Below are 24,405 nucleotides of genomic sequence, written 5' to 3'. Positions count from 1 at the left end.
GGTACGGCCACGACTCAATCCCTTCTCCTTCAGTCTCCTCTCGGGATCTTGGGCACACATACACAGGCACCCGGCATGAGTTTAAGCCACCTGGTCCAGGACTCGAACTGCAGTCAACTACATGGGAGTTCAGCGACATAGCCATTACGCTAACTGCTGATCCTAAAGAGTTTTTTTTGTTAGTGTTCGGTGTGATGTAAAATTTCTTCTGTACAGATTTATAGAACTCCAGTTAAAGGGACAAAAACTCTAAAATGTCCTAAAAGCATCTGATCCCAATAATACCAGTCAACTTTGGATAAAATAGTGGGCGTTAATGAATGGGTACATGTCATTTTAGACTTTGTCGAATTTCTGTGAGATGTCCTAGAAAATACTTGACAGAAAAACACTTCCACCCCACATGTGAGCATTTTTTTTTTTTAATAATTTTATTTCAGTCTCTGGTGACTTTAAAAAAAAAAAAAAAAAAAACACCTTCATTTTATTTTATACTTTAAAAAAAAAAAAAAAAAAAACTCATTCATTTACTTTAATTTGACCAGAGGGAGACACAGAGAGATACAGAGAGAAAGGAAAAATGAGAAAGCAAGTCCAGGACTTGAACCATGGTCAACCATGTGGGAATGTCCAGTGCTTTAACCACCTTGCCACCTGCTGATCCCCATGTGAGCATTTTTATTTCATTTCCCAAAAGTAGGTAAATTTTAGTCCACTTGCTTAGAAGTATGTCCTAACTGTGTCCCACAAGTTCATTCAGGAGGCATGTACCCTATACCTTTGTCAACTGCCATGTTCAGGGTCCAGTGAAAATGTGAAGTAATCAAATGGCCCATTAGGTTTAATATAGTGTCCCTTTATCTGCCTTCTCTTTCTTTAGAACTGTTTATAAAGTTCTTTACATCTCAGGTATCCAGATAAATCTATATGTGAACTTTTCTCCCTGGCACATAAAAAGCTTGAAGTGTGAGTCTAGAGAGCTTTCAGTGCTCTACATAAGATAAATTCTGACTGGTGTTAGTGCTGTGAAGATAATGTTTAGTTAGAAAACCAAATGGAGGAGGAATCTTTTCAATTTGAATAAATATAAAAGCTTTTTTTGTAGTGGATGGAGGAACTTGTGTGGTTGGTAAAATAGTAATACTCTCTTTATTATCTTTTCTAATAAAACCTCATGCCGAGATGATTAGCTGATTTTCTTTAGTAATGAGTAATTACTGGGAAAGACAGGATTTTTTTCACATATAATAGCAATCCTGTCAAATAGTCATGAAGGGTTTCATAATAAATTTGTAGTTAGCATAATATACTCAGCAGTATCACTGTACAAATAGTAATATATTAATAAACTATTGGTTATATCAGTACCTTAATGCATAATTGTTACATTAATACCCTATGTATAATTGGGTTCAAACATTGACAGTCTAGTTCAGTGCTCAAAATATGATTCCCTGGGACCAGCAGTTAGTGTAATGGCTATGTTGCTGGACTCCCAGACTGCGGTTTGAGTCCCGGACCCGGTGGCTTAAACTCACACCGGGCACGTGTGCGTGCGTGCCCAAGATCCCAAAAGGAGAAGGGATTGCGGCGTGGCCATCCCCCCCCTGGGGGGTGATTTCTCACTCTCTGTCTCTCTGTCTCTGTCTGTCTGGCGAGCAGACGCGCCCTATAGCAAAAACCTTTCAAAAAAAATATATGATTCCCTGATCAACTGAAATAAAAATCTGAGAAAAGGATCCAGCAATTTGTATTTTAATAATTATCCCAGGTTGGAGCTGACAGGTGGCGTGGTGGTTAAGGGCACTGGACTCCCACATGGCCAACCACTGTTTGAGTCTTAGACCTAGCGGCTTGCCTTCTCACTCTTCCCCACACACTCTGTCCTTCTCTAGTCAAATGTAAAATAAATAAATAAATAAATAAATAAATTGGGACCAGCAGTTGGCATAATGGCTGTCGCTGGACTCCCATGTAGTCGATCACGGTTCAAGTCCTGGACCTGGTGGCTTAAACTCATGCAGGGCGCATGTGTGTGCATGCCCAAGATCCCAAGAGGAGAATGGAGGAGAAGGGTTGGTGACGTGGCCATCTCCCCTGGGGGGTGATTTCTTGCTTTCTGTCTCTCTGTCTTTCTCTGTCTTTCTGGTGAGCACACGTGCCCTATACCAAAAACCTCTCCAAAAAGAAAAAAAAATGTCCTTAGATTATTATTTTTTATTTTACTTATTTTATTTTTTAAAGAATTTTTTTTCCCTTTTCTTTGCTATAGGGTGCATGCACTTGCCAGAAAGACAGAGAGAGAGAGAGAGAGAGAGAGACAGAAAGCAAGAAATCACCCTTCAGGGGGATGGCCACGCCGCAATCCCTTCTCCTCCATTCTCCTCTTGGGATCTTGGGCACACACACATGCCCAGCGTGGGTTTAAGCCAACGGGTCTGGGACTTGAACCGTGTTCGGCAACATGGGAGTCTAGTGACAGCCATTACGCCAATTGCTGGTCCCAGGACAGTTTTTTCTAAGAGATTTTTGCTAGTAGGTATGTCCCCTTGTCAGAGAGACACAGACAGAATGCAAGAAACCACCCCCCAGGGGAATGGTCACAGTGCGGTCTCTTCTTCAGTCTCCTCTTGGGATTCTGGGCATGCATGCACACATGCCCAGTGTGAGTTTTTTAGAGCCAGCAGTTCTGGGGCTTGAACCGTAGTCGACTATGTGGGAGTCCAGTGACGTAACCATTACACAATCTGCTGGTCCCAAGACATTAGTTTTTAAAATGTCTAGTCTATGTGTCAACTCAATAAGGAGTTAATGAAAAGAAAAAACAAAAGCATTGACACTTTTTTAAAGAAAAACCTGGTAAGAGATACATGTAAGTATACATATAATGCAGCATGATAAATCCAATATAAATATCTATAGGCCAGAGAGGAGAGACTAAACTTGAGAATCTAATAGAGACAACAATGGTTAAGAGAAAAACTAGTAAACCTTGGTGCCACAAAAGCAGAGTATGGGACCAGCCAGTTGCATAGTGGTGAAGGCAACTAGATCCCACATGGCCAACTGCATGGTTTGAGTCCTAGACCCAGTTCATTAAAAACACACTTGAATGTGGTCCCAGCAGTGGCATAGTGGATAAAGCATTGGATTTCCACATGGTTGACCATGGTTCAAGTCCCAGACCCAGCAACTTGGAAATAATCCTGGGTGCGTGTGTACATGCCCAAAATCCCAAGAAGAGAATGGAGGAGAAGGGATTATGACATGGCTATCTCCCCTGGATGGGGGTGTGTGTGATTTCTCTCTTTTTCTCTGTCTCCAGCAATTGCATGTACCCTCTAGCAAAATTTAAAATAAATAAATAAAACAAAGTATGAATGATATTGTCAAACATGGTTACCACTTATTGAGTGCTTTCCTGCATACCAGGTACTATGTTAAATCATCTCCATTTCAACTCTACCTCATCTAAAGACAGTTAGGCCCAAAGAGGTTATTTGTCTAAACTGGAACCAAGACAAACCCAAGCAGACTCGGAAACACTTTCTTAAGCACTAAGTTAAGAAGCTTTTAAATGTCCAATATTGCTCAGAGTTCAAGTAGTTCTTTAAAATTTATATTAAATTTATTATTTTTAAATTTGACCAGAGAGAGAAAGGGAAAGTAAGAAGCCAAGCCACCAGGTCCAGGCCTCAAACTGATCAGCCATGTGGGAGTCCAGGGCTTTTAACTACCATACCCCCTGCCGGCCCCTCAAGTGGTTCTTAATAAGCAAGATTTATTAATAATACAAAGGAAACATCACAGCTCACATATTAGAAAATACTACGGGGACAAGCAGTTGGCATAATGGCTATGTTGCTGGACTCCCATGTAGTTTACCACGTTTCAAGCCCTGGATCCAGTGGTTTAAACTCATGCCAGGTGTGTGTGTGTGCATGCCCAAGATCCCAAGAGGAGAATAGAGGAGAAGGGATTGCAGCGTGGCCATCTCCCCGGGTGGTGATTTCTCACTTTCTGTCTGTCTCTTTCTAGCAGGCCCCACACAGCCTTAAAGCAAAAAACCTCTCCAAAAAAAAAAAAAAAAAAAGAAAGAAATACTACGTCAATAAATGGAGTCTTAACTAAAGAGATACAGTTGTTATTTGTCTGTTTTGTAGAATGGAATAGCTGCATTTGTGTACATGCCACTGAACAATGCTTCATGGTGATCTTACTACTTACAGAAAGGGTGCAGTTTTGTCTTTTAGATTGGTCTCTTTACCATGTTGGCTTTTGTTCATGCTATTTTTCTGTGGCTGCTAGAAGTTGCTGCTGTGCCAGGTTTTTTGTCCATGTTGACAGCAGGGGGAAAAAATAGAAAATGGCCTTGCCAGCTTTCTATCCCCTTCCAAACAAATTTTCCCTTATTTGCCTGAGCAGTTAAATGGCCACTTCAAGTTGCAAAGGAGGCTGGCTGAGTACACAGCTTTCCCAAATAAAATGAGTATTCTCCTGGCGAAGAGAAAGACTATTGAGCAAGCAGTCTTTCTCCTTGGACCTTTTTAACAAGTTCAAGAATTAGCTGGTGGACGGGACCAGCAATTAGCGTAATGGCTATGTTGCTGGACTCCCACGTAGTAGACCGCGTTCGCGTCCCGGACCCGGTGGCTTAAAAATCACTGCGTGCGTGCCCAAGATCCCGAGAGGAGAATGGAGGAGAAGGGATTGCAGCGTGACCATCCCCCCTGGGGGGTGATCTCTCGCTTTCTGTCTCTCTGTCTTTCTCTGTCTGTCTGGCGAGCGCACGTGCCCTATAGCAAACACCTCTTAAAAAAAAAAAAAAAGAATTAGCTGGTGGGGGGACTAGCAGTTAGCATAATGGCTATGTCACTGGACTCCCATGTAGTCGACCGTGGTTCAAGTCCCAGACCCAGTGGCTTAAACTCACGCCGGGCACGTGTATGTGCGTGCCCAAGATCCTGAGAGGAGAATAGAGGAGATGGGATTGCGGTGTGGCCATCCCCTCGGGGGGTGATTTCTCGCTTTCTGTTTCTCTGCCTCTCTCTTTCTGGCGAGCACAAGTGCCCTATAGCTAAAAACCTCTCCTAAAAAAAAAGAAAAAGAATTAGCTGGTAGAGTGTGCTGATGCTGAATGGACAAGAAAATGAGCCCCAAATGTATACTTTTCTTTTTGGCCACTTTTATGTTTAGGGCATTCCTCACCTAATGAGACAAAACCTTCTTCCCTCTTAAAGAATCTGAAAATGCCAGACACACGTTTTATAGGCCTCCTTTGTAGCTAGGAGAGAGACATCTGCCCTAAATGTTAAAGTTAGTGAAACAAAGAAGCAGGGAGCTTCAGGATCCCTTGAAGATGGTGATCAGCAACACTGGCTACAATATTCAGGGCCACAGAAGAGCATCAAAAACGTTATGGGTTTTGTTGTTACTGTTGGTGACAATGTATGAGCAAAGTCAGTATGTAAGCTGTGGATGTCTGCACAACAGGTTAGACAGTGAGGGGCTTCACTGTCTTCACTGAAGCAGGTCTCCGATAGAAAGGTTTCATTGGAAACGTAGCCTCTAGCTCTAGTTTCCTGATTCTCCTAGAGGTCCTGAGAGTTTGTTTTTAATAAAGGTGTTTTTTGTGCACTTTCCGCCATTGTTCTGTGCTGCCATAATGGGGTGCATGAATGTCCTGGCTGATGTCCTCAAGAGCATCAACAAAGCTGAAAAGAGGCAAATGCCAGGTTCTTATTAGGCCGTGCTCCAAAGTCATTGTCAGGTTTCTTTTTTTTTTGGAGAGGTTTTTGTTATAGGGCATGTGTGCTCACCAGAAAGACAAGAGACAGAGAGACAGAAAGCAAGAAATCACCCCCCAGGGGGGATGGCCACACCGCAATCCCTTCTCCTCCGTACTCCTCTTGGGATCTTGGGCACGCACACACACAAACCCGGCATGAGTTTTAAGCCACCGGGTCCAGGACGCGAACCCCGGTCGACTACATGGGAGTCCAGTGACATAGCCATTACGCTAACTGCTGGTCCCCCCCATCCAGTTTCTAACTGTGATGATGAAGCATGGTTACATCGGCAAATTTGAAATCATTAATGACCACAGAGCTGGAAAAATTGTTGTGAACCTCACTGGCAGGTTAAACAAGTGTGGCGTGATCAGCCCCGGATTTGATGTGCAACTCAAAGATCTAGAGAAATGGCTGAATAATCTACTCCCATTGCGTCAGTTTGTTTTCCTTATACTGACAACCTCAGCTGGCATCATGGACCATGAAGAAGCAAGATGGAAACACACAGGTGGGAAAATCCTGGGATTCTCTTTCTAGGGATGTAATACACATAGACAAATAAAATGCCACATTGGACTCTGATACTTCCAAAAAAATAATGATAATGAAAATTTTAAAATAATTTTTTTTTGTTAAAATTAACCCAAATTGCCTATATCTACGAACCCTGATAAAATGAGCATAGTTTTAAATATAACCATGCACATTTACATTTTGTCAATATTTTATACCTAGTTTTGTGATTATGTTTTGTCCCGGCCTGCGGGACCGTGGAACAGGTTCCTTGGGGGAGGGAGTGAGAGATGGGACAAAAACACGCACACACACTACGAGGTGCTGGTCAAGTCGTCGTCTTCCATCTACTTCCGTTTATTCAGGAAAAATGGCGAGTTATATACAGCTGGTGGGAACCAATTGGTTGCCCAAAATGCAAATGAGATAGAACAGCATCCACACCAATCATTGATGTGGGTGGATCTCTCCCGTTGCCTAGAAACCCAATCACTTCCGGGGAGAACGGTTGGTCACATGATTTCTGAGAAACGATTTGCTCAGTGAGGAAGTGAAGCCTAATGGTTTCCAAGATGGTGGATAGCTCGAGATGGCTCCCATATGCAGTGCTCGCCACAATGTTTAATGTAGTATTTGACACATAAAAAGCTAAATGTGATGTGCAAATAAATGATCAGCAAAGTAACTCATCACCTAGCTTAAGAATTAGAATATTACCAGTGCTGGACCAGCAAATGGCATAGTGGTTACGTTGTTGAACTTCCACATGGCTGACTTCGACATGGTTTGAGCCCTGGACCCAGTGGCTTGAAATTCATGGTGTGTGTGTGTGTGTGTGTACGCGCGCGCGCACATGACCGTGCATGTGCGTGCGCACGTGTGCCCAAGATCCCAGGAGCAGAATGAAGGAGAATGAATTGTGGTGTGGCCATCCCCGCTGGGTGCTGATTTCTCCTTTTCCCTCTAACTGTCTCTGTTTCTCTTTTGTGAGCACACACACCCTAAGGCAAAAACCTCTAAAAAGAAAGATTATTACTAGTGCTTTGCATTTGTCTATGTGAAGTCCTCTCTCATTTTTTCCCATCCCACTGCTCCCTTTTTAGTAGTTTTATCACATGTAGAAAGACCTAATATGAATATATCTCTAAAGTGACTCTGTTTTTAGCTTTGTTCCTTTTGAAACTCTTTAATCTGTTCTAGGGTGTGTGCACTTAGAATATGAGATAGTACCTCCTAGGGGATAGCCACATCATAGTCCCTTCTTCACTCTCTTCTTAGGATTTTGGGCATGCATGCACATGAGCAGGCATGTTTCTCAAGCCACCAGGTCCAAGAATCAAATTGTGCAGCCATGTGGGATCCAGTCACCAGAACCACCAGCTAGCCCCCTTCATGAACTTTTAAAAAATGGGATGGGAGCCAGCCAGTGGCATAGTGGTTAAGATGCTGGACTTCCATGTATTTGTCCAAAGTTTGAGCCCCAGACCTGGTGGCTTGAAATACACCAGGAGTGCATGCTTATGTGACCAAAACCCTGAGGGGAGAATGGAGAAGGGACTGAGGTGTAGCCATCCTCACAGGGGGGTGATTTCTCACTTTCTGGCTCTGTCTCTTATCTCTTTGGTGAGCTCATAAGCCCTATAGCAAAAATTTCTCTTAAAAAAAAGTATTTTTTTCATTCAACACATTTGTAAGATTCATACTTTTTGTTGTATATAGGTTTCATTCATTTTCACTTATGTATATTTCATTGTGCAGTTATACAATATACTGATTTTGTGTGTGTGCATGTGTATTTTATTTATTTTTGCTATAGGATGTGTCTACTCACTAGAGAGACAGAGAAACAGAAAATGAGCCATCACTCCCAGAGAGGGTAGCCACACTGCAATCCTTTCTCCTCCATTCCCTCAGGATTTGAGGCACACACACGTGCCCAGTGTATTTGTTGTTAAAGAATTATTTTAATTTTATTTATTCATTCGTTTATTTTTTAAATTTTACCAGAGAGAGACACACAGTGAGAGGGAAACCACCAGGTCTGGAGCTCGAACTGTGGTCCATGTGGAAGTGTCTAGAGCTTTAACCACTACACCTCCTGCTGGCCCCCCCCAGTGTCAGTCTTAAGTCACCAGGTCTGGTACTTGAACTGTGGCTGGTACAGCATATTGTCAAGAAATACATACATAGGAAATACATTAGCAAGTGGCATGGTGGTTGGGTGCTGGATTCCTGCATGGATGGCCTACTGTTCAATTTGAGTCCTGGACCCAGTGGCTTGAAATCACATTAGGCATGTGTGCAAGCACGCTCCAAATCCTGAGGGCAGAATGGAAGAGAAGTGATTGTGACATGGCCATCCTCCCGGGGTAGAGGGGGTTGATTCTTGCTTTCCCTTTCTGTGTCTCCCTGTGTCTATCTCTAGCAAGCTCCTATGCCCTATTGCAAAAACCTAAATTAAAAAAAAAAAAAAAAAAAAACCGAGAAATTTGGCCCAGATGGTGATACCATGGAAGCACAGCTGAACCTCCTTGGGAAGGTCACCAGTTTGTGTTCTGGGACCTCCTTGGACATGTTGCCTGTGTGCACACATGCTTGCGATCCAGGCTGGCTGAGGCTGAGGTGGGGGAAGAGGATTACAGTATGAAGACTCTGTGGGGGCTCTTATCTCTCACTCTATCTCATGGAAGAAAAAAAGTAAACTTTAAAAAGGGAAGCACTCCATGGTACAGTGGTAATGTGCTGCTCAAGAAAAGCTGGCTCCTATGTAGCAACTCAAGTTCAAATCCTTGGCCTAGTCAACCTGAAACACACTGAGTACCCAGGTTCCAGTAGGCTGGAGGACTGGAGAAAAGGGATGGTGGCATAACCAGACCCTGAGAAAGATGCTTCTTTCTCTCTCTCTTGCTTGCTCGCTCTTACATGCATCTACACACACTCTATCATGAATAAAAAAGAAAAATAACACTTTTTTTTTTCCCTCCCATGGTCCTAGAGGCTAGAAGTCTGAAACCAAGGTGTTGTTTCCTTCTGGAGGTTCTAGGGCAAGATGCGTTTCATGCTCCTCTCCTCGCTTCTTGGGGTTGCTGGCATCTCAGCATTCCTTCACTTCCACATGTATCAATTCCAAGATCATATCCCAAGGTTCTAGGTGGACAAAATTTAGGGAATTCACTATTCAAACCAGTACAGTTCCAAAGTATCTTTCCCTCAAATATCTAGTAATTACAAAGGAAAAAAACAGTAATTCTATAATGAAAAATCCTAGCTGAGGGGCCAACAGGTGGCGTGGTAGTTAAGACAGCTGGACTCCCACATGGCTGACTGCGGTTTGAGTCCTGGACCTGGCAGCTTGCTTTCTCACTTTTCTTCTCTATCTCTGTCTTTCCCTGGTCAATTTCAAAAAAAAAAATAAATTAATAAAATAATAAAATAATAACAATACAGAAAATATTTCTTCTTCTTTAAAAAAAAAAAAATCCTAGCTAACACCAACTTAAGACACTGGTTAGGGCCAACCCACAGTATGGTAGTTAGAAAAGCTATTAATAGATCCCACATGGCCAATTGTACAGTTAAGTCCCTGACTGTCAGCTTAAAAACAGGCCAGGCACACTAGTGTGCATACCCAAAATATCAAAAGGAGGGAGAAATGGAGAAGCGATTGCAACATGACCATTCTCCATGGGGGGGTGCCTTCTTACTTTCCTTTTTTCTCTCTCTTTTCAGTGAGGATATGTGTCCTTTGGCTAAATAAATAAATAAATACTAGATAGACTGATAAAAGTAAACATTAATCATACATTTCAGGGACCAGCAGGTGGCGTGGTGATTGAGGCGCTGGACACTCCCACATGGCCAACCAGGGTTCAAGTCCTGAATCTGGTGGCTTGCTTTCTCACTTCCTCTCTCTCACTCTCAACCTCTGTCTCTCTCTGGTCAAATTAAAAAACAAAAAAAAGAACGAATAAATAAAAATAAAAAAATAACTTAAAAAATCATACATTTCAACATCATACACCTCCTGATATGATGCAGTGACAAGGGTACATCAGTGTCCTCTGCAATACTCTGTAGTTCCCTTCCAAGTAAAGCATAATCTCAGTATAATCAAGAGAAAACATGACACAGAACCAAATTGACAGGTGTACGCAAAATAACTGATACCATTCGAAAGTATTAAAGTCATGAAAGGCAAGGAAAGACTGAGGAACTGCTATAAAAGGAAACTAACAAGACATAACTATACACAGTGTGGGATGCTAGTTTCAATTCTAGGGGAAAAAAATGGACAGTGGAAGAGAAGCTGATGAAACCCAAATTAATTTTGTAGTTTAATATTATTGTGTCAAGGTAATATTTTTTAAAGAATTATTTTATTTTACTTTATTTATCCATTTTAATTTGACCAGAGAGGGACAGAATGAGAGAAAGGGAAAGTGAGAAAGCAAGCCACCAGGTCCAGGACTTGAACCATGGTCAACCATGTGGGCGTCCAGTGCCCTTCACCACACCACCTGCTGTCCCCTCAAGGTTAATTTTATACTTTGAAAATTGTACTATGACAGCCAGCTGGTGGCAACCTCGTTAACATGGCCCCACATGGCCAACTGTGTATCTTGAATCCTCAACTCAGTGAGTTGAGAAACGTGCTGGGTATGTATGAGTCCATGCCCAAAATTCTGAAAGGAAAATGAAGGAGAATTGAGGTGCGGCCATCCCCACTAGGGGTTCTCTCTCTCTCGCTCTCTCTCACTGTCTGTCTCTGGCAAGGGCAAGTGCTCTATAGCAAAACTTAAAAAAAAATAAAATAAAATAAAAAAGGCCGGCAGGTAGCATGGTGGTTAAGGCCCTGGAGCCCACATGGCCAAACACTGTTGAAGTCCCAGACCCAGGGAGCTTGAAAACCACAACAGGCATGTGTGTATATGTGCCCAAAATCTCAAAAGGAGAATGGAGGAGAAGGGACTGTGGTGTGGCCATCCCCCCAGGGGTGATTTCTCACTTTCCCTGTCTTACTGTCTCTCTCTGGTGAGCATACATGCTGAATGGCAAAAATCTAAAAAAAAAAAAAAATAAGGGGAAATTATTCTATATTAGGTAACATAGGGTAAGTTGGCTTATGGGAAAATTATTTTTCTAACTCTTCCATAAGTCTAAAATGATCTTAAAACAAATATGCATTCCCTTGATTTTTGATGAATGAACAGAATAATTTCAAGTATTTATTAGCTTGTACAAGATTTTTTAAAAATATAGACATTCAGGACCAGCAGGTGGCATGGTGGTTTAAGATGCTGGACTCCCACATGGCCAACTGTGGTTTGAGTTCAGGACCTGGCAGTTTGCTTTCTCATTTTCCCTCCCTCCTTCTTCTCTCTCTCTGTGTCTCCCTCTGGTGAGCACACATATGTTATTGCAAATTTAAAAATATTAATAATAAATAAAATTAAAAAATAAAATATACACATTTAAATCTTCCCCCACTTTTTGACATATGAATTAATTTATTATATATTTCTGATACCAATACAGTATTTTATATGCTACAAATACATATTCTTCCTAATCTTTTGGGTTTTTTTGAGGTTTTTATTATGTTGCCTCTTGATGAATTTTATTTTTTTAGTTTTGCCTATTTAAATCTCAAAGTAAAAAAATAAGTATGATGAATCATCAAAAATAACTTATGCAATTTTTTGCTTGATGGTTGTTCCGTAACAGACTATCTATCTTCTCAAAATCTGCTACCCTGTTGTGAATGGTAGCTGGGTTTCCAAGTGATTTCAAAAGTTTGTTTTAATTAACTTTGGTTTGAGAAAAAACAACAACATATAAAGAAGACTACATTTTTTCCAGGTTGTTTTTTTTTAAGAATTATTTTATTTGGGGCCAGCAGGTGGCGTGATGGTTAAGGTGTTGGACTCTCACATGGTCCACATTCAGAGCCTGTACCTGGGAACTTCCTTTCTCACTTTCCCTTTCTCTGTCTCTCTCATCACATTACAAAAATAATAATAATGAGGGACCAGCAGTTAGCATAATGGCTATGTCACTGGACTCCCATGTAGTCGACCGTGGTTTGCATCCCCGACCCGGTGGCTTAAAACTCATGCCGGGCCCGTGTACGTGCGTGCCCAAGATCCCGAGAGGAGAAAGGAGGAGAAGGGACTGCAGCATGGCCATCCCCCTGGGGGGTGATTTTTCACTTTCTGTCTCTCTGTCTCTCTCTGTCTGTCTGGCGAGCACACACGCCCTATAGCAAAAACCTCTCCAAAAATAATAGCAATAATAATAATGACAAATAAATTAAATAAGTAATATTTTCTTTTTTTGATCAGAGAGAGACAGAGACAGCAATAAAGAGGGAAAGTGAGAAAGCAAGTTGCCATGTTTGAGACTTGAACCATGGTCAGCCATGTGGGAGTCCAGTGGTTACCACACTATCTGCTGCCCCCCTCCTTTTTCAGTTTTTTATTTGACCTCAAAATTTATCAGAGGGACCAGCAATTAGCGTAATGGCTATGTCTATGTCGCTGGACTCCCACATAGTCGACCGCAGTTCGCATCTCGGACCGGGTAGCTTAAAACTCACACCGGGTGCATGTGCGTGCATGCCCAAGATCAAATGAGGAGAAAGGAGGAGAAGGGATGGTGGCATGGCCATCTCCCCGGGGGGTGATTTCTCGCTTTCTGTCTCTCTGTCTCTCTCTGTCTTTCTGACGAGCACACGCGCCCTATAGCAAAAACCTCTAAAAAGAAAAAATTGATCAGAAAACAAAAAAACAATTTAAAAAACCCGCTGTACTAAAATGTGATCTTTGAAAATTAAACCTACCTCTTTTTTTAAAGAATTATTTATTATTATATTTTCATTTGACCAGAGACAGACAGGGAAAGTGAGAATGCAAGCTCCCAGGTCTGAGACTTGAACCATGATAAACCATGTAGGAATCCAGCACCTTAACCACCATACCACCATGCAGGCTCCCAAACCTACTCTTTGTATGGGCAGTACTTGCAGCTAAATCAAATTACTTTATCTATTACTTTTCTTTTTTTAATGCTTTCTAAACTAGAAGGTATACTTCTGAGTTTACACATATTTACATTTTGTGTTAAATGTAAATTGATGCTAATTTTGGATGAAGGAGGAAGTTAAGAACAGCTAGGACAGGATGATAAAAAGGTCAGATGATTTAAGAAATCCTTTAGAAGCTATAGTAATGGTAGAAATCAAGACTTTTTATTAATAGGAATTATACTATTAAAATTTAATGACACTGGAACCAGCAGATGACATAGTGGATACGTTGCTGGACTCCATGTAGTCGACCACGGTACAAGTCCCAGACCCAGTGGCTTAAACTCACACCAGGCGTGTGCCTAAGATCCCAAGAAGAGAATGGAGGAGAAGGGATTACGGCATGGCCATCCCCCCTTGGGGGTGATTTCTCACTTTCTCTCTGTCTCTTTCTGGCCAGCGTACATGCACTGTAGCAAAAACCTCTCCAAATAAATAAATAAATAAATAAAATTTTATGACACTATTTTTTTTTTGCATTTCTCATTGCTGTGATTTTTGAGAAAGTGTGTTCTGAGACCTAATTCTACTTTTAGGCCTGCTTCACATGACCTTGTGTAGTCCAAGAGCCCAGGACCATTTCTCTAACATTAGATCATCTAGGCTATTTCTATTATTAGAAGGGGAGGTCTCAATTTAAGAACTGGACAAAGAAAACGAAACAGCTAGTTTGATCTATACTTCCCTAGCAGAACATTGCAACTTCTAACAACTGCTCATACTGTTGTCCAGTGCTACTCATTCGATAAGCTTTATTTTTCCCCAAGACTTTTGCCATAGGGCATGTGCACTTACCAGAGAAAGACAGTGAGAGGGAAAGCGAGAAATCACTCTCCAGAGGGGATGGCCATGACAGCCATATCCCTTCTCCTCTGTTCTCCTCCTGGAATTTTGGGAATGCACAACATGCGCCCAGCATGATTTTCAAGCCATCAAGTCCGGCCTCAAAGCACAGTCATTCCTGTGGGAGTCCAGCCACAGGTCCCCTATGCCATCTGCTGCTTCTTCACCAGCCTTTCCCCCAAGCTTTTGTGAGTTGTTTAGATCAGACATGGTCAGGAATGCAAGATACACAGATGAATGTCATAAACCCTGTCCTCAAAGATCATTAGCTAATAAAACTAATAATTACATAGAGTGAACTTTTAAAACACTGAAAGTAAAGCAAATGCCTGTGTTTAAGAAAGCATGGGAGGCATTAAAGACAGCAAAGCAGCAGTTCTAAAGTGGTATGCATGAGACAGTACCAATGGCAACAGTGGTGGAGAGGAAATTTTGAACAGATAGAAAGCTGTCTCCTCTTAGAATTCCAAGTGATTTGGTCAGAATTTGAAGTTATATACTGTTTATACTATGCTTTTTTCCCTTCATCACACTTATTCCAACGTGTATGTTTAGATTTGTTTTTGTTAATTTAATAATGCTACGTGAAGATTTCTTTGTGCATCTGATCATGTTCGTTTTTCTTTACTACTGTATACTTACCAGTGATTACACATAGGCGATGCCCCTTACATGTGTTGAAAGTAAAAAGTGGGTGGGAGCATTCACAGGAAAGTGACAATCACTGTTTATCTAATACTGTCAAATAAGAGGTGCTGAATTTGTGAAAAGCATTCCTCTCACCAGAGGAGGGGCCCTATTAAGTGACAGGGATAGAATACATTGAACTTTTAAGTGGTTAGAATTAACTACCTCCCTTCTTTCTCCATTAGACGAAATCATCCCTTTGCCTTGATTTCAACCTTTTAACTACTGATTTAGCCCATTTGATTACTTGATACACTACAAATACCTTCTTGCAACTAGAAAGATCAGTTGAAGTGATTCGGATTTTTGTTTGGTGATTAAGCAGCCTTGCTAATGCTCGTCCATCTGCTGGAAGCAATACACAGTTTCTAGAAGACAAAGCTCTCACTTAGACTTCCAAATTACCTTGCGGTAAACCTGACTTTATACCAATGAAATTCCAGTCTACAGTAATAAACAAGAGAAAGAATGTGAGAGCACTGTGAGCAGAAACTGGGTTTGAAATTTTGTAGTTTATCGCTGGGGGGAAAATCCTTCTCATGACATTCCTGAATATGCTCTCAGAATTGTTCCGGTTTACCCTAGTCTCGCTGCCTAAAGCTTATTCGGGCTCGCAAAGACTAGAGACGCCTAAAGCGACCCCGCCACCCCGCCCCTAGCGTCCCAGCGGAGTCAGTAAACACCGAGATTGCTTCCCGCAGCACACTGGGGGAAGGAATGTATGGGAACTAATCCACCATCTTGGTTGTGGTACAGGGCAGCGCCTTGGTTGGCGTCACTCAGCCCTTGTGCGCAAGCGGATTAGGAGTACGCGCCCCCCCGCCCGTGCACGCGCTCGGAACCCGCAACTCTCGCGAGAGAAGCGAGATTTATTCCTACGTACCGGGCCGTGCTGCTTATGGCGGCGCTGGAGAGGGGGCGCTGAGCTGGGGGGGTGAGTACGACCTCGGGGTCCAGTTCGGGGTCGCAAGAAGCCAGGCTAAGGGCCGGTGAGAAGCTCAGGGCTAACGGGAGAGACTTCTGAGTCACGGTGGGCACTCCTCGAGCTCCGAAAAGGAAAGATCTTAGCCTGAGTCCCTACCCCAAGCTTTCCCATCCGTTCCCCGTTTAAGTATCTGAGTCTCACGTCAGGTCGCAGATCTGAAACAGGAGTTGAGGCCAGGGGGCCGTGCGTGGTGGTGGTAGTGGTGACTAAAGTGGGGGGAGGGAGCGAAAATGGAGTCTCCGACCGCAGCCAAGATGGAGGCAGAGGGTGCGGGGCTCCGGCGCGGAGGCTGCTGGGAGCTGTAGTCTGGCCGCTTCCCCCTCTGCGGCTTGGCGGGGGAAACGGGAACTACAAGTCCCGGCGGGCGGGGCGAGGGGGTGGTGGCGCGGTCCTTTGTGTGAGGCTGGAAGAGCCGGAGGCAGAGGAGAGGGGCCTACCCTGCCTCTGGACCCTCTGATTTCTTGGCCGTCCCCGGCTTGGAGATACGACTACGAGTACCAGAGCGCAGTGCGGCAGTGGCGCCTTCTTTGTGTATGGGCTGAGACCCCGCTCCGCCTAGGGGAAGTGCTTAGAGACGCTTCTTTTCCCCTAGCCACAACTGACACAGGAGCGTGGCAGAATTGGCATCTTTACTTGCAGTCACCTATAACTGGTTCTCAACACTCAACCCTTCCTTTTTTGTCTCCCCTTTGACTTTTTGAGAAAGGGAACGAGACCCTAACCTAGGCTTGTGACTTCCACCCCTCTATCTTGGAGAAAGGGCGTGCACTCTGGAGAACTCAGTGGTGTCCTCCCTAACTCCTCGTCTGGCTTTTATGGTGCAAGTGCCTGGCCCACATTGTGCAATGAACGCCTTGGCTTCGTCGTTCTGTGTAGTTTTTCAGAGCCTACAGACAAGTCCGAGGTCTTTTTCATTCGATGTTTCATCAGTACAAAATTTTAGTGCCATAATTCTTTGGCTTTAAGGTTTTCCCTTAGAAACACCCAGGTAGCTGCTCTCTTGCTTGATTCACAGGGGAAGTAAGCAATGCTTTCTAAGACAGGCTTCAATCTCCTAAAACAAAACTAATTTGAGCGTCGTTGGGCGATTTAGGTTTTGGTTTTGCATCTGAAATAAGTGAAATACTGTGGTACTCTTATGCACAGGCGACAAGGAGAGAGGATGCTCAACGGTCCTGTGGTAATTAAACTTCTCTTGAGAGACTTTTTAGACTGGTATAAAACAGCAGTTCTCAGCCAAAGCTGCTAACCTTTTTTTAAAAAATACAGGTTCCAAATTATTGCCCACTAAATAATAAGCTGCTCTATTCCAAAATGCTGAGTAATTTTCATTTTAAGGTACTAGAAGATGACCATTCTTGATAATACATTGAGGGGCAGTTATAAACGTTGGTATGTTTTTGGTACTAGCCAGTAACAGGTATCCTTGGTGTGAGTTTGAAGGGAATTTATACACTTGAATAGGCATATACCTGAGTCATAAAACCTAGATAAGTATTCAATCTGGTTTGCGTATGTGTGCGCTTGTGTTTCTTTTTAGTCCTGGGACTGAAATAAAAGATGGTAGTAGTTTCAGTGGTTTTGCAGCTGCTCTGGATGTTTACCATCAAGATGAGTATTTATAGCAGCTGAGTTGAAAAGTAAAGCATTTGAGGCACAGAAGATAGGTTTTCTTTTTTTGTAAGTCAGGCTTAACAAGGGTGACCTTTAAAGAGAGTGGTAGAAAATTCAGGTAAATTCCTAGCAAATCAAAGTTGAGAGTGTGAAAGCTGACATGCAGTCAAATCCTTCTGTAATCCTCCCTTATCTTAACTCCCCACTTGCACTTAACAATTCTCACCCTATACAAGGCCATCCTTTTTTGTTTACATTGTGGTAAAATACATATAATGTAAAATGTACTATTTCAACCTTTTATAAGTGTATAGTTTAGGGGCCAGTAGATGGTGTAATGGTTACATCGCTGGACTCCCATGTATTCCACCTCAGTTTGACCCACCAGCAGCTAAAAAAAACCTCAGGCCAGGCGTGCCCAAAATCCTGAGAGGAGAATGGAAGAGAAGGAATTGAAACGTGGTTATTCTCCCTGGGGGATGATTTTTCATTTTTTGTCTCTGTCTGTCTCTGGCAAGTGTACGCACCCTATAGCAAAAAAAGGTTCTAAAAAAAAGTGGGGACCAGCAGGTGGTATAATGGGTACGTCATAGGACCTCCCACGAAATTGACCAGGGTTTGAGTCCTGGACTGGTGGCTTAAAACTCATGTGTGGGCGTGCCCAAGATCTTTAGAGGAAAATGGAGGAAAAGCAATTGTGGCATGGCCATCCTCCCTGGGGAGTGATTTCTCACTTTCTCTTTCTCTGGGTCTCTCTGGTGAGTGCACTCAACCCTATATCCGCCACCACCACCCCCACCACCCCCCAAAAAAAACACCTCTCATAAAAAAAGTGTATAGTTCAGTGGCATTAGGACTTTCACATTGTTGTGAGGGACATATCTTTTGATCAGGCAATTGAAACGTGGAAATTCCTTTTGAGGAATTGAATTATATTGACCATATTGTAAAATCACATAAAAATCTTGTTAAAGGAACACGAAAATTGATGCTTGCTTAGCTCTGTTTTAAAAAATGGGCAGCCACTTGAAATCCTTTATCCGAATTATATTACTAAGAACTCTTAAGGCTTTTATGATTTTCTATAATAGAGAATTATAGCAAGAAAATTTTTAATTGTGTTTTGTAAGATTTAATAGCTAGAATGTGAAAGTGCTGTGGTGGAAGTGACTTGATTGCTTGCATCCCTTCCTTTCTTGCTGGTAAATTGTTTCTGCCCAGAGTTTTGAAAATTCTTTGCTCTTAATATTACAGTGTTTTCCACTTGCATGTCCTAGTATTTGGTTAAAAACAATTACAAACATTTTTATATTTAATATGCCCTTTTATGTTGAAGTAAAACCGTATATGCTTAAAAATGATCAGCATTTTTCCTACATTGCACATGTAGACTCTCCATTGGTTTGAAGCAATAGCCAATACATAACTAGTTAGTAATTCACACTTTTACTTCTTTAATAACTACAAGCTTCTGTGGTCAAAGCCGTGCTAGATACTGCCTACTTTTATTAGTGAAAATCTTTGCTCAAGAACCTTACATTTATTTTTGCTTTATTAGGAATGCCAGTGCTTTTCCCCAAGTTTGCACCTGGTCTGTTGAATGTGGCAGCCACTAGCCACAAGTGGCAATTGTATACATAAAATGACTAATTGGAAATTAAATGTGCTATAACTGGACCACCTGGTGGCATGGTGGTTGAGGCAGCTAGCTCCCACATGGCTGGCTATGCAATTAGAGTCTCAGACCCGGCAGCCCAAGAAACAGGCTAAGTGTGTGTGCATGTGTCCACAAAAAAATGGAGAATGGATTGTGGCTTGACCATCCCTGCGGGGGAGGGGATGGGGGGCTGCTTTCTTGCTTTCCTTGCCTCTCCCTGTCTCTCTTTTCCGTGTCTTTTCAGAAAGTACTTTCGCCCTATATATATATAGAGAGAGATGCTTTAATTGTAAAATAACATCACATTTCAAGGAATGTAAAATCTCGTTTTTTTAGATTACATGTGGCCGGTAATAACTTTCTGGATATAATTGGTTAAATAAGACGTTTTATTAAAATGGTCCTTTTTTCTGGTTGCAGTATGGTTACTGTAGTTTTTAAAATTATATATGTGGCTTGCATTATATTCTCTTGTACAATGCTGATCTGCGTTCTATGTTTCTTCTGCACCTTCCCACATTGGCATTTGTCTTCATAGTACTAATGTATACTAAAAATGAAAAGATAAGTGTGGATATATAATTTTAAGCGTTACTAGCTGTTGAGGAAATTAACAGCCTTGCAAAATTGTTTCTACTAAATGCATCAAAAAGATAGGTACATCAATTTGTATTTTATTTCTGCTCAGTAGGTGCTGACTTAGTTTTTTTAAATATTTATTTAATTTTATTATTTACCTAATTTTACTATAGGATATGTGTGCAGGAATGAGAGAGAGAAAAAGCATGTCAGCTGCCAGGTGTGGTACTCAAACCACGGTTGGCTGTGTGGGAGTCCAGCACTTGCTGGCCCCTGACTTAGATTGTTTTACGACGACTAAACTTTGTTGTCTACCTTAGATCCTAAATAAGAGTGAATTAAAATCTGTTAAGACTTACACAGTTTATGGAAAAATGTGACATACGTGGGAACCATCAGTTAGCGTAATGGCTATGTCACTGGACTCCCATGTAGTCAAACTCAGTTCACATCCCACACCCGGTGGTTTAAAACTCACGCTGGGCGCGTGTGCATGCGTACGTGCGTGCCCAAGATTCCAAGAGAAGAATGGAGGAGAAGGGATTGCGGCGTGACCATCCCCCCTGGGGAGTGATTTCTCACTTTCTGTCTCTATGTCTCTCCCTGTCTGTCTGGCGAGCGCATGCGTCCTGTAGCGAAAACCTCTCCAAAAAAAAAAGAAAAAGAAAAAAATGTGACATACTTGAACTTAAGACATGTTAATAGGTGAAGAAGTATGAACTGTGAAGTTATGGCAAGAATGTTACGCATAATCAGCTTTTCCAAACCCCATTAAAAAATTATTGAAATGGTACTCAATGAAATATTAGACAACAAGGAACCTTTTCAAGTCCATGTTACATACTTGGGTCTTTGCCTTTCCTTTGAAAGAAAGAACATTAATTCCTGAAAGAAGTGGCTAGCGAAGACTTTGGAGAATGGTTTGGCTTTTCATTAACATTCTCCCCAAAGGAGTATTATACATATTTTCGGAATAATTGTCAAAATTATAAACTAGGTAGTGTGACACATTATAGAAGAGTTACCATATAAATGTAATTAGTTCAGTATGTATCAATTGCGATGCTAGGCTTTTAAGATCAACCAGCCAACTGAAGGAGACAGTAAATGCAACAAGTGGTGATAATTTTAACACAGATGAGATAGAGAATGACCGTTTGGATTTAGTTCAAGTAAATTAACTCTTGAAACAGCATGATATAATAGTTGATAATTAACACTTTCCATACTGAGCAAAGGGAAAGCGCATTTATTACTTAGCAATCAGGGAGACTCTCAGATCTAAATTAAATTGTTCCCTAGTTTTTTTCATTGGTATTCTGTGTTTCATGTGACTTAAGTGTCCATCCATCTTTGGGAGGATAAGGGGACAAAATAAGTTGTCAGTATCACTGGTAAATGTTAATAATTGAGCCTCGAGTGGATAACTATTTTAATTAAAATGCCTAACTAGTACCTCTGAAGTCCTTCAGTAAGTATTAATTTAAAAATATTTAATTATCATATCTGTGAAGATATTGATTCAGCCACTTTGAATTATTCATGATTGTTGCTAGGTTTGTTTGAACTTCAATAGACTAGTAGGCCTCGTTAGTGCCCAAGACCACAATTCTCTGGATTTTAGAAGTCTCTCATGTTAATGGGGCCAGCCTGTGGCGTGGTAGTTAAAGGCATTGGACTCCCACATGGGCTACTATGGTTCGAGTCCCAGACCTTGCAGCTTGCTTGCTTTCCCTCTCTCTCTCACACACACACTGTCTCTCTCTAGTCAAATTTAAATAAATAAATAAATAAAATAAAGTTAAATAAAATAATATATATTTTTTAAGAATTACTGTTTATTTATTGTAGTTTGACCAGAGAGGGACAGAGCGAGAGAGAACATGAGAAAGCAACCCACCAGGTGCAAGACACGAACCAGTCACCATGTGGGAGTCCAGCACCCTTAACTACCACGTCACCTACAGGCCCCCATAAAATAATTCTTTTAAAAAATTATTTTTAGAAAGTCTCTTATGTTATTAAGTGACAAGCTTAGCTTCTCAAGTTTTTGTTTTGTTTTGAGAGGTTTTTGCTATAGGATGCATGCGCTCACCAGAAAGACACAGAGACAAAGTGAGAAATCACCCCCCAGTGGGGATAGCCACACCACAATCCCTTCTCCTTCATTCTCCTCTTGGGATCTTGGGCATGCATGCACACTCGCCTGACTCTTTTCAAGTTTTTTAAGATAAGTTGTTTTCTTCATGTTTTTCCCCCACACAATATGTACAGTCTTGTCCTTAACTTTGAGTTATTTGAGTCCATAACTAGACCCAGTGTGTTAAAGGTAAAACCAGTGTCTAAGTTTGTGTTTTTAAAAGAAATCCTTATAGGGACCAGCAGTTAGTGTAATGGCTATGTTGCTGGACTCCCATGTAGTTGACCATGGTTCACATCCCGAACTAGGTGGCTTAAAACTCACGCCAGCTGCGTGTGCGTGCGTGCCCAAGATCCCGAGAGGAGAATGAAGAAGGGAGAAATCCCCTGGGGGGTGATTTCTTGCTTTCTGTCTGTCTGTCTGTCTCTGTCTGTCTGGCGAGCGCATGTGCCCTATGGCAAAAACCTCTCAAAAAAAGAAAAAAGAAAACCTTATTAGGGCCAGCAGGTGGCATGGTAGTTAAGGGTGCTGGTCTCCCACATGGCCTACTGTAATTCGACTCTTGGACCTGGTGGCTTGCTTTCTCCCTCCCCCCCCCCCCCTTTCTATCTCACTCTGTCCCACTTAGGTCAAATTAAAATAAATAAATAAATAAATGTTTTTTTAAAAAAGAAAGTATTTTAGTTCGCAGGCACCTACCAGACGGTGTGGTAGGCCTGCGCCTGACTTCCCGCCACGCTCACAGCTTCGCACCCCACTTGACCCCGACATGCCAGTGGATCTCAGCAAGTGGTTTGGGCCCCTGAGCCTGCCAGAAGTGGACGAGCGGCCGCAGCACCCACTACAGGTCACTTACGCTGGCGCAGAGGTGGACGAGCTGGGCAAAGTGCTGACACCCACCCAGGTTAAGAACAGACCCACCAGTATTGCGTAGAATGGTCCTGATTTGGGTAAACTCTACACCCTGTTCCTAATAGACCCTGATGCTCCCAGCAGGAAGGATCCCAAATACAGGGAATTGCACCATTTTCTGTTCAGTGTGAGGGGCAATGACATCAGGAGTGGCACAGAGCTGTCCAACTATGTGTGTTATGGGCCTCCCAGGGGCACAGGCCTCTACCACTATTTCTGGCTGGTTTACGAGCAGGCCAGGCTGCTGAAAGTGTGATGAGCCCATCAGAAAACTGATCTGGAGATCACTGTGGCAAGTTCAAGGTGGCATCCTTTTGCAAAAAATATGATCTCAGCCCCCTGGTGGCTAGCACATGTTACCAGGCTGAATGGGATGACTATGTGCCCAAATTGTACGAGCAGCTGTCCGGGAAGTAGGGGGAAGCTTGAGACGGGAGCCTTCGGACATCCCATGCCGTGTTCTCAAGTTCAGTGATGCATGTAGATTTCTCCTGCCCCTCTCCCCCCCTTTCCCCCCTCCCCCCCCTGTGCACAGGTGAAACCTGAGCAGTCAGACAGTGGTTTTTCCTGCTGTCTATCCTTTATAATTCTACATAGTCACATACCCCAGCTTATGTTTAGATCAAATTTGAGGGTTATTTTGATATTTTCATGGGGTCATGAACTGTTAATAGAAGAATAGTAACCCAGAGTTTAAAAAAAGAAAAAAAAAAATCCAAGTTAAAACCAAAAACAAAAAATGTGGGCGGAGGCCCAATCCTGCTTAGCAACCTGTCAGGCCTAATTCTGGACCAGGTCCACAGAAACAAGAATCTTTTAAGGGAAGTTAAAATGTGTTCCCTGTACATTTGTGATCTCTGGCATCTTCTGAGACATGTGCTCATGATGCTGTCTCTCACTCAGGCAGCCAGAGGCTGGCATCGTGGCTAAACCCACCACGGTACATCTTGAACAGCTAGAATAGATGTCAGAATGCCGCTCTGGCTCCATTAGGGAACTTTGAGGGGGTGACGGTGACAATTTACATAGGCAGCAGTGCCAGGTGACAGTAATCAGGGGTTCTGACCTCTGTGCCTGTCACACTGATCACTCTTCATTAGTGTAGGAAAAGCCCATCTGGAGTTGCTGAGTGTTGTGTTGATTCTGCTGTTTGCTAATGGTTGAATAAAAATAAAATACTGAAGTAAAAAAAAAAAGTATTATTTGTATGTTAATCAGAAAATTAAGACTTTATACAGTTGAAGTAAGTAGAACTATCTACACTTGAGTTGTGAAGTCCATTGCCTATTACGGATCAACTAATTGTGTATCTGCTGTGGTTGCTTAGCAGCACTGGGTTAGATGCTAAAGCAAGCTATGATAGAGAATAAACTTGAAGGCTTCTGGCAGGGTAGTTAAGGCACTGGATCCCACATAGCTGTCTCTGCGGTGAAAATCACACTGGGCACGTGTGTGCATGATTGTGGCATGACCATCCCCTGGGGTGATTTCTCACTTTCCTTCTCTCTGTCTCTGGTGAAAACATGTCCCCTATGTTAAACATTTTTAATAAATAAATAAAAATAAAAACCTTGAGGGACCAGCAGATAATGGTTACAT

The 24,405-nt window shown here is 42.3% G+C and overlaps 2 pseudogenes; both read left to right on the top strand.

Annotated features, from left to right (window-relative positions):
* The first annotated feature begins 5,665 nt into the window (after positions 1-5,665).
* Positions 5,666-6,329, top strand: LOC102480689 (40S ribosomal protein S15a-like; annotated as a pseudogene).
* Positions 6,330-22,528: 16,199 nt separating this feature from the next.
* LOC102498744 (phosphatidylethanolamine-binding protein 1 pseudogene) lies at positions 22,529-23,315 on the top strand (annotated as a pseudogene).
* Positions 23,316-24,405: the final 1,090 nt, after the last annotated feature.

The sequence above is a fragment of the Tupaia chinensis genome, unplaced genomic scaffold, assembly GCF_000334495.1.
Source record: "Tupaia chinensis unplaced genomic scaffold, TupChi_1.0 Scaffold000270_2, whole genome shotgun sequence".
NCBI classification, from domain to species: domain Eukaryota; kingdom Metazoa; phylum Chordata; class Mammalia; order Scandentia; family Tupaiidae; genus Tupaia; species Tupaia belangeri.
Note: the sequence above shows the minus strand (reverse complement) of the source record. Positions and strands in the feature narration are given on the sequence as shown.